The sequence below is a fragment of the Pristiophorus japonicus genome, chromosome 21, assembly GCF_044704955.1.
Source record: "Pristiophorus japonicus isolate sPriJap1 chromosome 21, sPriJap1.hap1, whole genome shotgun sequence".
Lineage (NCBI taxonomy): Eukaryota > Metazoa > Chordata > Chondrichthyes > Pristiophoridae > Pristiophorus > Pristiophorus japonicus.
This window is the reverse complement of record NC_091997.1, coordinates 51,714,809-51,730,931: the sequence shown is the minus strand read 5'-3', so window position 1 is coordinate 51,730,931 and position 16,123 is coordinate 51,714,809.

The window sequence follows — 16,123 nt, the reverse complement described above, 5'->3', positions numbered from 1 at the left end:
TTCAGCCACATATCTGCGGCATAACAAAAAACAGTCTTTTTCCCTCTCTGTAACGTTGCCCGCCTCAGCTCTTCTGCTGCTGAAACCTTCATTCATGCTTTTGTTACCTCTAGACTTGTCTACTCCAACGCACTCCTGGCTGGCCTCCCACATTCTACACGACATAAACTGAGATCATCCAAAACTCGGCAGCCCGTGTCCTCACTCATACCAAGATCTCCCATCAGCCCTGTGCTTGCTGGCCTACATTGGCTGCCAGTGAGACTCGGAGAGGTTTGATAATTTCTACTCACTGTGTCTGTTAAGATAAAGTAGAATATAAGTAAGATAAGTGGTGTGTAAGAGAAACGAGTGTCCCCGTCACTTCAATTGTCACAAACTATCTCAATCACCTAACTTGAGCCGGAATTAAAAGGGCAAGTGGCCCACGTGATGGCCAAGGATTAAGGTCGAAGGGAACACCGGGAGGACAAAGTGACGGTGGAAACCTGTGAGTGACTGTGTGATACGCATGAACTGGTCTGAGAGTTGAGGGATAATCCCATCGCAATAAATAAGTGACGGAGTAGAAGAAGGCCCGTGTGAAGAGACTCATTCACAGAGGAAGCGAGGGAAGGTCAGATCACATCATGGTGTCGGGGGAAGGGGGGCGGGGAGGGTCTCTTAGTCGGTTCTATGCAGATGACCAGAAGGACTTAATAGATAAAATGATTAAAGACGGGTGGGATCCCTCGGCTGTCCCCAAGGAGCAAAAGAATTGGTGGGAGAAACAGAAACAGAAAAAGGCAAAGAAAGCCGGAGTACTTTTAGTATACCAGTTATGTGTGTTACAAAGTAAAACCAAACAATTAGTAGAGAAAAGTAAGGAGGCAGAAGCCGAGAATAAGAAATGGAGAGAGCGGAATGAACACACCGGCAAGTGGGGGGGGATCAGATTATGACCTCCCTCCGACTTATGTTGCCACAGTAGCGGCCTCGGCTCCTCCCTTTGATGAGGAGACCGAGATGGAAGGGTCAAATTCAGTAAATACAGAAAGGGCAGCCCCTCTTAGGGTAACCCAGGGCGGACAGGGAGGGAACCCCCGATATCAATACCACACTTTCACCCCACAGAAAAACAAATGATGAACCACGGAAGAGAAATGTAGAATTTTGGCAAAAGTTAGAAGAATTGTATGAGACCCACGATATGCATGAGCGAGATATCCACCAGATAGTTTGGGCTAAGTGTCCAAAGGACCGGTGGACAGGGCTAGCACCCCCTCACAGTGATGACACAAGGGCACAACGGGATGCTGCCAGAACGGGGTTCGTCCAGGCTGTACAGGCCTTAATGGGAGCATCCACTCCAAATTGGGGATTGATAATGCAGACCTGCCAGAAAAAGGGAGAAAACACCATTGACTACGGAGAGAGGTTATGGGTCCAATACCAAGAATCCTCGGGACCCAGTCTTCGTGAAAATGTTTATGGACGGCCTTTCGGCCGACTATCAAAAGATCTTAAAAATGGGGGTGGGAGTCGTGGACACCTATGACCAAGCTGTCCAGTGGGCATGCCACATTAACTCTGGGGGAATAAAACAAGAAGTGGCCACGGCTAAGAGTAGTAAGAGTGCGGGCCGAGGGGAATGCTACAACTGTGGCAAGACGGGTCATTTTGCCGCCAACTGTAGGAGCCCCAAAAGACCAACCGTCCGATGTGACAATTGCGGGAAAAAGGGACATGCCACTGATAAATGTTGGGCGCCCAAGGAGAAAAGAAATAGTCAGTCAGGCCTTAGAGTAGAGGAGATGAACCGACAGCAGCTAATCACAGCGCTGAGGGACTTGGGGGCCGCTGGCCTTCAGTCTCTTCCTGTGGGGCAGGGAGAGGATCCGCGTATTCACATAACAGCGCTGTTAGGGGGCCAGCAGTGTGATATGTTCGTGGATACCGGAGCATCGGTATCTATGACAGATATTCCCTTACCCACAACGAAACATGTGGTCCATATAACTGACGTGGGAGGATCTGCCACCAAAGCCCACCAGAGTGAAGTAATTCTATTGGAGATAGCCGGTATTCTGATCCAGGCACAATTTTATGTATGCCCAAATGCAGAAGGGACCAGATTGGAGATCGACCTCCTGGAACAGTTCGGGGCAATAATAGACCCACAGAATGAGAGAATAGTTTGGAGAAATAAGGGAGGACGCAAAATCACGACGTACGGGGAACAGACTAATTTGCACAATCACGCAAAGGTCGGAAGTGTGCAACTTGTCACCCGAGATTGGGATACAGCAGGAGACTACGGCCCATTATGTGAACAAATGAGGGAAGTGTGGGCTCAATCAAAGCAGGATTGTGGGCTGGTAAAAACCAAGCCAGTGGTCATTCCTGAGCCCGAACACCCTCCTCAAAAGTAATACCCCATTAAACCTGAAGCCCGAGAGGCCGTAAAACAAATAGTGCAGGACCTCTTGTGGAGCGGTGTCCTTCGGGAAGCCGAAAGCACAACGAACTCGCCAACCTGGCCCGTAAAGAAACCAGATGGGTCATACCGATTGACCATAGACTATACGGCGTTAAATAAAGTAACTCCCCGCCAGCACCCTATCGTAGCAAGCCCAGCGACCAAATTTAATGGACTGAAACCAGAACATAAAATATTCACGGTCTTAGATATAGCTAATGGATTTTGGTCCATACCATTAGCCCAGGAGTCCCAAGATAAATTTGCATTCACAGAGTAGGTGACAGGCAGTACACTTGGACACGAGTGCCCCAGGGTTTTCACAATAGTCCGGCCATATTTCACCGAACTATGAGTCGAGCCTTGGAGACCGTAGATTTAGCCCCCTACCGAAGTACCATCCTTCAATATGTGGACGATCTGTTGATTGCCTCAGAGGACGAGAGAGGAGATATGGGGGCTCTAATAGAAACCCTAGAAGCCTTAAAGAAAGCGGGATTTAAGGTAAACCCCAAGAAAGCTCAGATTGGATTGAAGGAGGTACAGTACTTGGGACACCAACTGTCACAGGGGACAAAAACAATGCCCCACGACAAAAAGCAAGCAATTCGCATTATGCCCCGACCGAAAACGGTCCGAGGAGTGCGTAAGGTATTAGGGCTCTTTAACTACTGAAGGAACTTTATAGCCAACTTCGCGGCAATCGCGGAACCCATACAGAGACTAGTTAAGGGAGGAAAACCAGCTCTAGAAAGTGTGGAGTGGGGCCCGGAACAAGAAACAGCATACGGCCAGATAAAGGAAGCTCTGATGTCGGCACCAGGCCTCGGACTGCCAAATATGAACGCACCGCTTCACATTCATTGTGAAAACGAGGGCGGGTTTTACGGAGCAGGAGTTACTCAAATGCATGGAGACCGAGCCCGCCCAGTGGCTCACTATTCCACCCAACACTCGCCCGTGGCAGGATGTGTAGCAGCCTTGGACTGCGCTATGTGGGCAGTGAAAGTTAGTGAGCCAGTAGTAATGACAGGGGAGGTTGTACTCCATACCAAACATACCTTGGTGGAAATGCTCAACACCGGGAAATTGCGCTCCGTGTCCAACGTCCGCCAGACCAAATGGGAAGCAGTATTACTTCCCTTAGATGGGTCCGTAAAAATTGTACGAGACACGGGGGAGAACCCGGCAGAGGGCCTCTTATCCGTGGGTGAACCTCATGAGTGCCAGGCTCAGGAATGGGAGGACTCACCGGGATACATAAGTGAGATTTCCCTTGAAAACCCCGAGCTGATCCTGTACGTGGATGGGTCCCGGAAATATATTCAGGGGACCCCACATACGGGATGGGCGGTGGTAGACGAAGCACTAAACACTGTCCGAAAGGGAAGGTTAGACGGAGGACTGTCGGCCCAAGTAGCTGAACTCACTGCCCTGACTGAAGCCCTCCAATTGGCCGAAGGCCGGCGGGCAAATATATATACAGATAGCCACTGTGCCTTCGGGGTAGTCCATGACTACATGACTGCCTGGTCCAGGAGAAGGTTCATCACTTCGGCGGGAAGGCTATCAAACATGAGGGCCAAATCAGACTACTATTAGACGCCGCCAGTAAACCCGCAGAGGCAGCAGTGATCAAGGATAAGGCTCACCAGAAAGTAGTAAACAATGTCCAACGGGGCAATGAAGCAGCGGATAAAGCGACACAGGAAGCAAGTATATCCTTAGAAGTGCAGGAAGAAGTTGTATGTAGTATCATTACCAGGGAAGATATAGACATTGTGAGATTAAATGCCGATGTCAGTGATGAAGAAAAGAAAGATTGGGGCACAAAAGGAGGGAGCCAGGGTGACGACTTCGTATGGAGGAAAGATGGGAAGGTGATAGCCCCGGCTTGTATTAGACAAACACTCATGGAACTACACCACGGCATTAGTCATGTCGGAAGGAACGTCATGACAACAAACATAACTGGGGATTGGTGGTGGCCAGGAATGGGACGGGACGTAGCTAAGTACCGTCAGCAATGTGTCACGTGTGCCCAGAACTGTAGTGTTTATGCACAGTACTATAAAGTCACACGAGGCATGTACTGCAGACAAGGTCACTACATGACCTGCACCTTTATTCCCAGGACCAAGGAGTGCTGAGCCTGCGTGGAACCTCCCTTCAAATACCTGGCTGACCAGGTGAGGAGTGTCTCCCACAAGTTCACCCCCTGTGGTCAAGGTGTGCATTTCACACTTGTATACAGTGTACAGTGATGTTACATATTGGTTACAGTTATGTGAAGGTTACAAACATGACATCACCTCCCCCCAATGTCTTTGGGTCAAAGATTGAGCCTTTCAGGCGGTCGACGCTCTCTCGTGGAGCACCGCAGTTGTGGCTCTGGTGGTTGAACCGTGGCTTGCGTCTCTGTCGCCTGAGTTCGGGCTGGCCGCAGGGACTGTGCATGCTGTTGAATGTCCTTGTTGCTCGTTCACTGGCAGTGGTGTGGTTGACATCCCATGGTCTTCTTCAGGTTCCTCAGTGTCCATGCTGAACCTTTTCTTTACCTGGTCCAGATGTTTGCAGCATATCTGCCCATTGTTTAGGCTGACCACGATGACCCTATTCCCCTCTTTGCCTATTCCAGTGCCCTCAAGCCACTTGGGTCCCAATGCGTGATTGAGAACAAATACAGGGTCATTGATTTCTATACATCTCCCCACTGAGTTGCGATCATGGCACTCGATTTGGGACTGGCGCTTGCCCTCAACAATGTCCGATAGAGCAGGATGAATGAGGGACAGCCGCGTTTTAAGCGTGTGTTTCATGAGTAGTTGCGCGGGCGGGACTCCCGTGAGTGAATGCAGGCGGGACCTACAGCTCAGCAAGACCCGATAGGCGGTACTGAAGAGAGGGTCCTTGAATCCGGAGCATTCCCTGTTTTATGTTTTGAACCGCACATTCCGCCTGGCCATTGGAAGCCGGCTTGAACGGCGCTGTCTTGACGTGTTTGATTCCATTACCCGACATAAACTCCTGGATTTCATAGCTAGTAAAACACGGGCAATTGTCGGTAACTCGGATGTCTGGCAAGCCGTGGGTCACGAATACCGTGCACAGACTCTCCACAGTGGTGGAGGTCGTGCACGAATTCAATATGATGCACTCGATCCATTTCAAGTATGCATCGACAACAATCAGGAACATTTTTCCCATAAACGGGCCCGTGTAGTCTACGTGAATGCGTGACCATGGCCTGGTGGGCCAGGGCCACGGGCTGAGGGGAGCCACCCGAGGGGCATTTCCCAGCTGGGCAAACGTCGTGCACCTGTGAACAATTCCCGGCCACCATACATGTGACCGGGCAATGGCCTTCATTAGCACGATGCCTGGGTATTCGCAGTGGAGTTCCCTGATGAAAGCTTCCCTTCCTTTCTGGGGCATGACTACACGGCTGCCTCATAGTAGGCAGTCGGCTTGGATGGAGAGCTCTTCCACCCGTCTGTGAAACGGTCTGATCTCGTCGGGGACGCTCCGTGTGGGGCACCCAATCCCCAGTCAGGACACATTTCTTTATCGGGGATAGGAGGGGATCTCTGTTGGTCCAGATCTTGACCTGGCGGGCTGTGATGGGGGAGCCTGCGGTATCGAAAGCCTCAACGGCCATGACCATCTCCGCGCTTTGCTCCGACGCCCCCTCAGTGGTCGCCCGTGGGAGCCTGATGAGCACATCAGTGCAATTTTCGGTGCCGGGCCGGTGCCGGATGATGTAATCATACGCAGCCAGCGTGAGAGCCCATCGCTGTATGTGAGCTGACGCATTGGCATTGATAACATCCCTGTTGTCTGACAGCAAGGCTCATGGCTTGTGATCCGTTTCTAACTCGAATCTGAATGGTGACAGATTAGGAAAAGGGGAGGTGCAAAGAGACCTGGTGTCATGGTACATCAGTCATTGAAGGTTGGCATGCAGGTGCAGCAGGCGGTTAAGAAAGCAAATGGCATGTTGGCCTTCATAGCAAGGGGATTTGAGTACAGGGGCAGGGAGGTGTTGCTGCAGTTGTACAGGGCATTGGTGAGGCCACACCTGGAGTATTGTGTACAGTTTTGGTCTCCTAACCTGAGGAAGGACATTCTTGCTATTGAGGGAGTGCAGCGAAGGTTCACCAGACTGATTCCCGGGATGGCGGGACTGACCTATCAAGAAAGACTGGATCAACTGGGCTTGTATTCACTGGAGTTCAGAAGAATGAGAGGGGACCTCATAGAAACATTTAAAATTCTGACGGGGTTAGACAGGTTAGATGCAGGAAGAATGTTCCCAATGTTGGGGAAGTCCAGAACCAGAGGTCACAGTCTAAGGATAAGGGGTAAGCCATTTAGGACAGAGATGCGGAGGAACTTCTTCACCCAGAGAGTGGTGAACCTGTGGAATTCTCTACCACAGAAAGTTGTTGAGGCCAATTCACTAAATATATTCAAAAAGGAGTTCGATGAGGTCCTTACTACTAGGGAGATCAAGGGGTATGGCGAGAAAGCAGGAATGGGGTACTGAAGTTGAATGTTCAGCCATGAACTCATTGAATGGCGGTGCAGGCTAGAAGGGCCGAATGGCCTACTCCTGCACCTATTTTCTATGTTTCTATGTTTCTATGAACCTTCTGCCAAAAAGGTACTGGTGCATCTTTTTTACCCCATAGACACATGCGAGTGCTTCCTTTTCAACCATCCCATATCCCCGTTCTGCCTGAGAGCACAACCTGGAGACACAAGCCACAGGTTGAAGTTGGCCCTCATCATTACTCTGCTGCAACACACACCCAACCCCATCAGATGATGCATCACATGTTAAAACCAGTTTCTTACAGGGGTTGTACAAGGTCAACAGCTTATTGGAACAAAGCAGGTTCCGCACCCGATTGAAAGCCCATTCTTGATAGTCCCCCCAAAACCATTCGCAACCCTTACGCAAGAGCACGTGTAGTGGCTCCAACAATGTACTTAAGTTGGGCAGAAAGTTCCCGCAGTAGTTTGAGTCCCAGGAATGACCGCAAGTCCGATGTGTTGCCAGGCCGGGGCGCACGACGGATCCCCTCCGTTTTGGATTCAGTCGGCCGGATCCCGTCTGCGGCAACCCTCCTGCCCAAAAACTCAACCTCTGGGGCCAAAAACACAAACTTGGACTTCTTTAGTCGCGAGTCTACTGGGTCCAGTCGGTGTACCACCTCCTCCAGGTTGTGGAGGTGTCCCTCGGTGTCTCTACCCGTGATTAGGATGTCATCGTGGAATACGATTGTGCCAGGAATGGATTTAAGCAAGCTTTCCACGTTCCGCTGGAAGATAGCAGCCGCTGAACGAATGCCAAATGGACACCTGTTGTAAACAAATAGCCCCTTGTGCGTAGTGATGGTGGTCAGTAGCTTGGATTCTTTGCCAGTTCCTGGGTCATGTAGGCTGAAGTGAGGTCCAACTTGGTGAAAAGCTTGCCACCTGCCAGCATGGCAAAAAGGTCCTCCGCTCTCGGAAGCGGGTATTGGTCTTGTAGTGACACTCGGTTGATGGTGGCCTTGTAGTCGCCACAGATCCTGACCGAGCCATCCGCTTTAAGGACAGGGACGATGGAGCTTGCCCAGTCACTGAATTCAACAGGCGATATTATGCCCTCTTAGCAGCCTGTCCAACTCATTCTCAATTTTCTCCGCATCACATAAGGCACGGCTCTGGCCTTGTGGTGCACTGGTCTGGCGTATCACTACTTTGGTGCCCTTGAAAGACCCGACCCCAGGTTGAAATAGTGAATCGAATTTCTGTAGGACCTGAGAGAATGAACTTCGCTCCACAGATGAAATGCGTGCATATCTCCCCCATTTCCAGTTCATCTCGGTAGCCAGCTCCTTCCCAAAAGCGCAGGACCATTCCCCGGGACAATCCAGAGTGGCAGCCGGTTCTCTGATCCATTATGTGTGACCACCAAATTTGCACTGCCGAGCACTGGAATGATCTCTGACGTACGTTCGTAATTGCGTCTCAATGCGTTCTAGTTTGGGTCTGCTAGCTTTAAGTGGCCATAGTCTTTCGAATTGATGGACGCCCATAAGTGACTGGCTCGAACCTGTGTCCAGCTCTATGCGTACCGGGATGCCATTTAATAGAACTTTCATCATCATAGGCGGCGTTTTAGTGTATGAGCTGTGGATGTCTGCCACGTGAACCCGCTAGACCTCAGCGTCCATGGCTGTGCCCCGAGCATCCAACTGCCTTGCAGACTCTTCATCTGGTTCTTCTGCCTCATAAACTAACCTCGCTATGGGTTTTCTGCACATTCTGGCCCAATGTCCATTGAAATTGCAGCTTCTGCAGATAAATTGTTGAACCCTGCACGTTTTCGCAGTGTCTGCCACCACACCTCCAGCATGAGCTGAGATTGTTGTGGACAAAGGGATTGTTACCAGGCATTCCTCTCTGATTGATTACTCTTGATCACTCTGTTGCTGTGTGTCAATGGTCCCATCCTGGGACACATTGTCCCTTATGATGGTGTGAATTGCCAATCCTCCTGCCATTGTCTCTGTTGCTCTCCCATTCTGGAATCTGTTGCTGCCTGGGCGGTGTCGAATTGCCCTTGCCTGCCTGCGGGGTTCTGTGTCACTTTTACAACATTAACTCCCTGGTTCATCACCACGTTGGAAGCAGGGCTGCGCGCGCAAATTATCTTGGTCTCCTCTTCCCCTGTCAAGAAGGTTGGAGCTATCAAAGCTGCCCTTTCCAAAGTCAGTCCTTGGTCCCAATAAGCTTCCTGAAAATCCCAGCATGACCAATGCTCTCAATGAAGAAATCCCTTAACATCTCCCCCCTGCAGGAATCTGTAAGGGGTTGTTTTCAGGGGGTCAGCTTTCCCTTCTGACCTTAGATGAGTGGTTCCAAATCAGTCCCACACCCTTGGTTCTCGACACTGGAATTATGAAGGGACTGTGACAGATTTGGACAGACAATCAGTTTTAAGGTCGAAAGAAGGTATGGCTTTATTGTGTTTAAAAAGTAGTAAAAAGGCACACTTTAATAACACACACAGATTAGGAATACCATTACACACTGAGGGGTACAACATATTGAATAAAATGTCAAATTACAGCCTGTGGGGAAAAGAATACAGCTTAAACTCTAAATGGGTAAAGAGGAGAATGCAGATACATTTACACAAGTTGTCCCAGCCTCCCCCACTCCCAATTCCCCGAACTAACTAAGTTATAGTTCTGGGGGGTTCAGAGGCTATGCTCACCAATCCCCTTTTGACAGTTCCAACTCCAAAGTTCACCAGAGTTGTCCCCGGGGTTCGCTTTAGTTGTCCACGTTCTGTAGTCTGTACCCCTTGGTAGCGTAGGACCAGCTTGTAGAGTGGAAAAATCTTCGGTTTTGTCGGTTAGGTCCGGTTGACTGTTTGATTGGTCGCGATGGTCCGAAACTTTCTGAGAGTCGTTTTCAAGCCTGTTTGCTGTCGTGGTGCTGTCCTTCTGGGTTTTAGAGATTCATTTCGCCGATGTTTCGGGGTCCCAATTTTCGAGGCTGGTGTAGAACTTATGCAACGAGACTGCTAACTTCATAGTGTCTCTAGAAGCACACCTAACTGCCAGAACAGGCTTCAATTATACTAAAACAGGCTTCCTTATCTTCCATCAAATCTAGCTCAGCTCTTTGATTCCATTTTGCAGCTCAGCCAACTGAAACTTGATTGAGTGGTTTTAATCTGGCGTTAATAGGCTTTTCGAAGTTGGTGAGCTCTCGTCCATTGTGCTAGTCTGGCCTGAGCCAGATATTTCTATGCCTGTTGAAAAGGTGTTGGAATATGTATGTGACATTTGGATCCTCTGAGTGGGGTGATACTGTTTCTTCCATGGTCGATTGTTTGAATGCTAATGTTTTCGAGGGGCAAGTTTGAGAGTAAACAGATCTCAGACAATTTGATAAGCTCCAATGTCCAAACTGGCCCTTTAGAGATGGACCCCACCCCTTTTCTTGCCGACCCAACATTCATCTTTTAAAAATCCCAAATTTGATTAAAATTCGGAGTTTCTTCCATGTGTACTTTAGGATTTCAAACTTTCTGGTAGATAGGAAAGGGAATTTAATTTGGAAGTATGAGTCCAAACACTGGGGGGGGGGGGGGGGGGGGGGTGTCTCCATGAATGCCCTGCAGTCTCGTCTCCCCCTTTAAAACTCATTTGTGTCCCGAAGGTTTTCCTTCCATTTTAAAAGTCCAGAAAAGGATTCTTCTCCTCTGCAGGGGAAAGGTACAAGGAATCTTTGCAAAATATTGGGAAATTCTACACATCTGTGAACTTACAGAGGCTGGCCAAACGCCGAAGGTCCGCAATGAAGTCCGGTATGCTTTGTACCTCCTGACGTCTGTGTGAATAGAATCAGTGTCGGGCCATGTATACACTGCTAGCCAGTTTGAGGTGCTCACCGATCAGTTTACTGAGCTCCTCGAAGGTTTTGTCCGCCGGCTTCTCAGGTGCGAGCAGGTCTTTCATCGGCGCGTACGTCTTAGGTCCACAGCTGGTCAGTCGATGCGCCCTTCGCTTGTCAGCTGCTGCATATCCCAGCCAGTCCTTCGTGACAAAGCTCTGCTGGAGCCTCAACAAAATCATCCCAGTCCTCACCAACACAGTACCTTTCATCTGTGCTACCGGTGGCCATTCTCGTGAATCATTGATTCCCGTTGCCAAATGTAGTGTTTCTGCACTGTACTATAAAGTCACACGAGACATGTACTGCAGACAAGGTCACTACAAGGTGCTCTCCACTCTCTGTCTTGTGACAGTGGGAACTGGTGCTCTCCACTCTCCCGTCCTGTGACAGTGGGAACTGGTGCTCTCCACTCTCCCGTCCTGTGACAGTGGGAACTGGTGCTCTCCACTCTCCCGTCCTGTGACAGTGGGAACTGGTGCTCTCCACTCTCCCGTCCTGTGACAGTGGGAACTGGTGCTCTCCACTCTCCCGTCCTGTGACAGTGGGAACTGGTGCTCTCCACTCTCCCGTCCTGTGACAGTTGGAACTGGTGCTCTCCACTCTCCCGTTGGTGTAGAAGGGAGGGCTTCAGTTTCCTGAACAATTGGGACCGCTTCTGGGAGAGGTGGGACCCATACAAGTCGGACAGGTTACACCTCAACAGAGACGGGACCAATGTTCTCGCGGGTGGTTTTGATAGTACAATTGGGAGGGCTTTAAACTAGCTTGGCATGGGGATGAGAATCCAGGAGGGGGCTCTGAGCTAGTTAGAGTGGGTGAGAGCTCAGATGAACAGAACCCCAAGAAAGAATGCAAAAGGCAGGAGGTAGGAGGCAACAGAGCAGAGTAGCACGGGGATAAGTGTAAATCACAAGGTGATAGGAAGGGACAATATGCATGAATATAAAGGGGCTGCAGGAAGGGTCAAAACTAAAAATCATGGTTTAAAAATTTGTATTAAAACATTTTACCTAAACGCACGCAGCATTTGAAACAAAGTAAATGAGTTGACGGCACAAATCATTACAAATGGGTATGATTTGTGGCCATTACTGAAACGTGGTTGCAGGGTGGCCAAGACTGGGAATTAAACATACAGGGGTATCTTTTTCTAGGCGCCCGACCCTGGCCGCCCGCCTCTTAGTCGACCCCCTCGCGTACGCCTGACAGAAGACGCAGACGCGAGCCTTGCCCACGTCCCACCATAGCCTCAAGGAGGGGAAGCCCCCCTGCTTCCTTCTCCAGTCGGCCCAGAAACAATGGAACGAATCCTGGAACCGCACGTCCTCCAGCAGCCGGTTGTTAAAGTGCCAGTACGCGGACCCCGTCCTCGCGCGGAGCGAAGCGAGCTCCGCCCAGACCAGGTGGTGGTCCGAACACGGCACCAGCCGCATGGAGGCCACCGGGACGCAGGAAACGTACGCCCGAGACACGTAAAGGCGGTCGACTCTGGCCCATCCCACTCCAGGCCTCACCAAAGTAAAGGTGCTGGAGTCGGGATGGAGATTTCGCCAGACGTCCACCAAGTCGAAGGACCCGACCAGGTCCCTCAACTTCTCCATCGCCGTCATGCTCTGCAGGGAACCGGATCGGTTCCTCGCCTCGAGGGTGCAGTTAAAATCCCCCCCCCCCCCCCGAGGACAAGGCAGTCGCCAACATCGACGGATCCAAGAAGAGCGGACACCTCTTCGAAGAAGCGCGTTTGCTGCGGGCCGGGCTGAGGGGCGTACACGTTCACGAGATGGAGCGGCACGTCCCCCAGGCGAACCATTACGTGCAGAAAGCGGCCCGGCACGGGCTCCTCGACCCCCAAGATCACCGGCTGAAAATGCGGGGCCAGCAAGATGGCCACCCCACTAGAAGTGGCGGTGAGGTGGCTCATGCGGACCTCTCCTTGCCATTCCAGTAGCCACGTGGCTTCGTCTCCCGGAACGGTGTGGGTTTCTTGCAGGAAGCACACCGCATATTTCCCCTCCCGCAGGAGCGAAAAATTGTTAAATCTACGGCGTGCCCCTCTGCCGCCGTTGATGTTGAGGCTGGCTATGGTTATCTTCATGACAAAAGCATCGTGCAAACTCTACCTAACCTATTGTGGAGGGGGGGAGCGGAGTCGTTTTTTTGGCCTTCACTCCCTCCGCAGCCCAGTGAGGAACCCCCTGAGCCGGCGCAGCTCAAGGTCTTGCTCCTGTGTCAAGGGCCCGCCCGCGGCCAAGGTTTTAGCGGCACTGCGGACGGACGCGATGATCATCACTGGCTCGAACCATCTTTCCAGGGCCAGACGGACTCGGTCGCGGCGACCCTGGCTCTGGACCAAAAAGTCCCGGAGTTCCTTTGCAGGAATGAGGAGGGGCTCAGCGGCGGACGCGAGCAGATCCACCGCCTCACTGGCGGTGGACTCGAGATCTTCTTCCGCGTCCCCACCGAGTCCCCATCCTCCCCCGGGAGGTCGCCGCCAGCAGCCGGCCCGTCGACCGCACGAGATACGGCAAACGGCCCGGCCGCTCCATCTGGCCCTGGCTCTGCCCCGATCCCACCCCCAGGATCGTCGGCAGAGGAGTCCCCACTGGGCTCTTTTAAACGTGGTGCTGGGTCGGGAAGCGACAGCGGAAGGGGTACCTCCTCCGCCCCAGGAACCGGGGAACACGAAGAGACCTGGTCAAATCAATGTTCCAGGTCCTCCAAGTCCCTCAGCTCTAAAGTCGGGGTCGAGGGTTGTTGTTCTTCCCCCTCCCCGCCGCCACCCCCCGGCCCAGCGTGTACAGACTCGTTAAAATTATTAATAATTTCCGTTTCTTCCGGGCCGAGCGAGATCCGGGGGAAGTTGGTTAATAGCTGGGCGGGCTCAGGTTCGGCCTTTTCGGCCCCGCCCGCCTCAGTCCCCGGGACACTCGACCCGGCGGCAATGCATTCCTCCGCTGGCCCCACGCCAGGCACATCTTCCACGCCATCCCCGGGAGGCAGAGACTGGGCAGCCTCGACTGTCTCACCCTCCCCGGGGACAGATTCCTCGCGCCTACGGCGCAGTTTAGGGGCGCTGGTGGGGGACGCGGGACACGCGGCGGGCACCGACTCCTCCGCGGAGGGATGTTGTTCCCCCTCCGCCTCATTGGAGCGGCACCTCCTTTTGTTCCTGGGGGGGCGCGGAGGCAGGGAGACCTCCAAGTCTGCCGAGGCCTCCCGCTCCACCCCCCACCTTTTTCTTTTCTTGCCCGCGCCCGAGCCCCTCTGTGATACTGGTCAAGGGCTCGGGCACGGGCTCAGGGCACCCCGCGCTCGCCGATGTCAGGGTTGGGCTGAGCGCGGTGTTCAAGCTGTCTGGCGCACTGAGGGGACCCCACTCGAGAAGTTTCGCCTTCCTCCGCGCCTTCCTTCCGATCGGACGCTCTCCCTCCCCCCCGCCGGAGGCCGTGAAAACAAAGGCCCCCCGACGATGCCCGCGCACCCACAGCTCCCGGCACGCGGACGCTACTAGGGGGGGGGTGGCGGCGGCGCCAGCCTTGGCCGCCTTCGGTGGTTTGGCGGCTTTGGAGGCGGAGCAGTTCTTGCGAACGTGCCCCACCTCCCTGCAGGCATGGCACCGCACGCCGTCCGACGTCTAAAAGACGCAGTAGGCAGTCCCCTCGTGCACCACATAAAAATTTCCCTCCGTCGTCTCCTCCCGCGCCAGCTGGACAAAGAGCTGGCGGCTGAAGGAGAACACGTGGCGCAGGCTGTTCGACCTGAGCCCGAGCGGTATGGGGTTGATCCCCGACCTTACCTCCCCCAGTTGGTGTAGGTGAGGGAGGAGGAGCTCAGCGGGAACCAAGGGCGGGACGTTTGAAATGATGACCCTCTGCGCGGTGGCCTCGAGAAGGTCCACCGGCAGGAACGCTCCGCCCACCATGAGCCCCTTTTCAATGGCCAGGGACACCGCTCGCTCCGACCCCAGGAAGAACACAGCCCTCCCAGACATCTTGGATGCTGCGACAATGGCCGAGGGGCCGACTACCCCAGCCATCGCCCGCACGCACTCCTCGATGCTCATCGTGGGGTGAGTGTAGCTCTTGACCCAGTGTTTCTTTGTAATAAGTCTGAAAGGTGGCAAGGCATCAGAAGGCGCAGGAGGCGCCGTGGATGTGGACGCCGCCTGCGTGTATGTCCTTGCTGGCCCCGCCACCGGCGTGGATGGGGTCGCCATCACGGGGTCCCTTTAAGGGCTATACCCACCCCAAAGTCACAGGCCTCAATGGTCTTAAATGGCATCGTTTAAATGTTTGAACAGAGGGAGCTCTGAAAGAGGCACACCTCTCCCCTAGTTGGCAATTGGGGAGGGGCCTTGCTCCCTCTGCTCAGTTGTCTTAATTGTTTTGTTCAATTGGGAGGGAAGGGCTCTCAGAAAGAAAGGGGAGAGACAGAGTGAGAGAAAGAGAGTGGGGGGGTGGGGGGTGGGAAAGAGGGAAGCTGCGAGGGCAGGTCTCCCCTCACAGCGATGGGTGGGTGCACTCCCCAGATGTCAAACAAAACAGTCTTTGGGGTGGTCTTCGGGTGGGGGGAGAAGATGTCTTCACCTGGGGCAGCTGGAGCCACACAGGTACACACTCCCAATGATGTTAATTAGGGTGATTGAGTTTCTTCAGCCCGGTAGCTCCAGCTATCCCAGGCTAGGAAATGGGGAGGGGTGCTTCAGTGGTGTGTGGGGCCTAGCAGTCGGCAAGACCCCCACACACACACACCCCCCGCGATGTTCCGGCTCTCGAGTGGTCTTCTTTCCTCCACCCACCGATATAACAAAGTCTTTTGGGGAATGCACCAAAACACACCCACCTCTGGTTGAAGAAGTCTTTCCCTCCTTCCACACTGGTTAGTAGTTGTTCTTTTTTCCCCTCTCTCCAACTCTTTGTAGAATTAATAAAGTTGTTGCAGTCTTCTGCTCTCCTCCTCTCCCTCTGGATGAATGGTAATGCAGCCCCTTCCTTCCTTCCTTCTCTTTCTGGGCTGTTCTCAGGGCTCACTCCAGGCCTTCCAGACAGGAGCAAAAGCAGCAGCTCCTTCTCTCTCAGCAGCACAGCTCCAAGTGAATAGGCCACGCATCCAAAGCTCCACCATTGGTCCTTGTGCATGAATCCCAAAAAGTTAGTTTGCAGGTAATCAGGAAGGCGAATGGAATGTTGGCCTTCATTGCGAGAG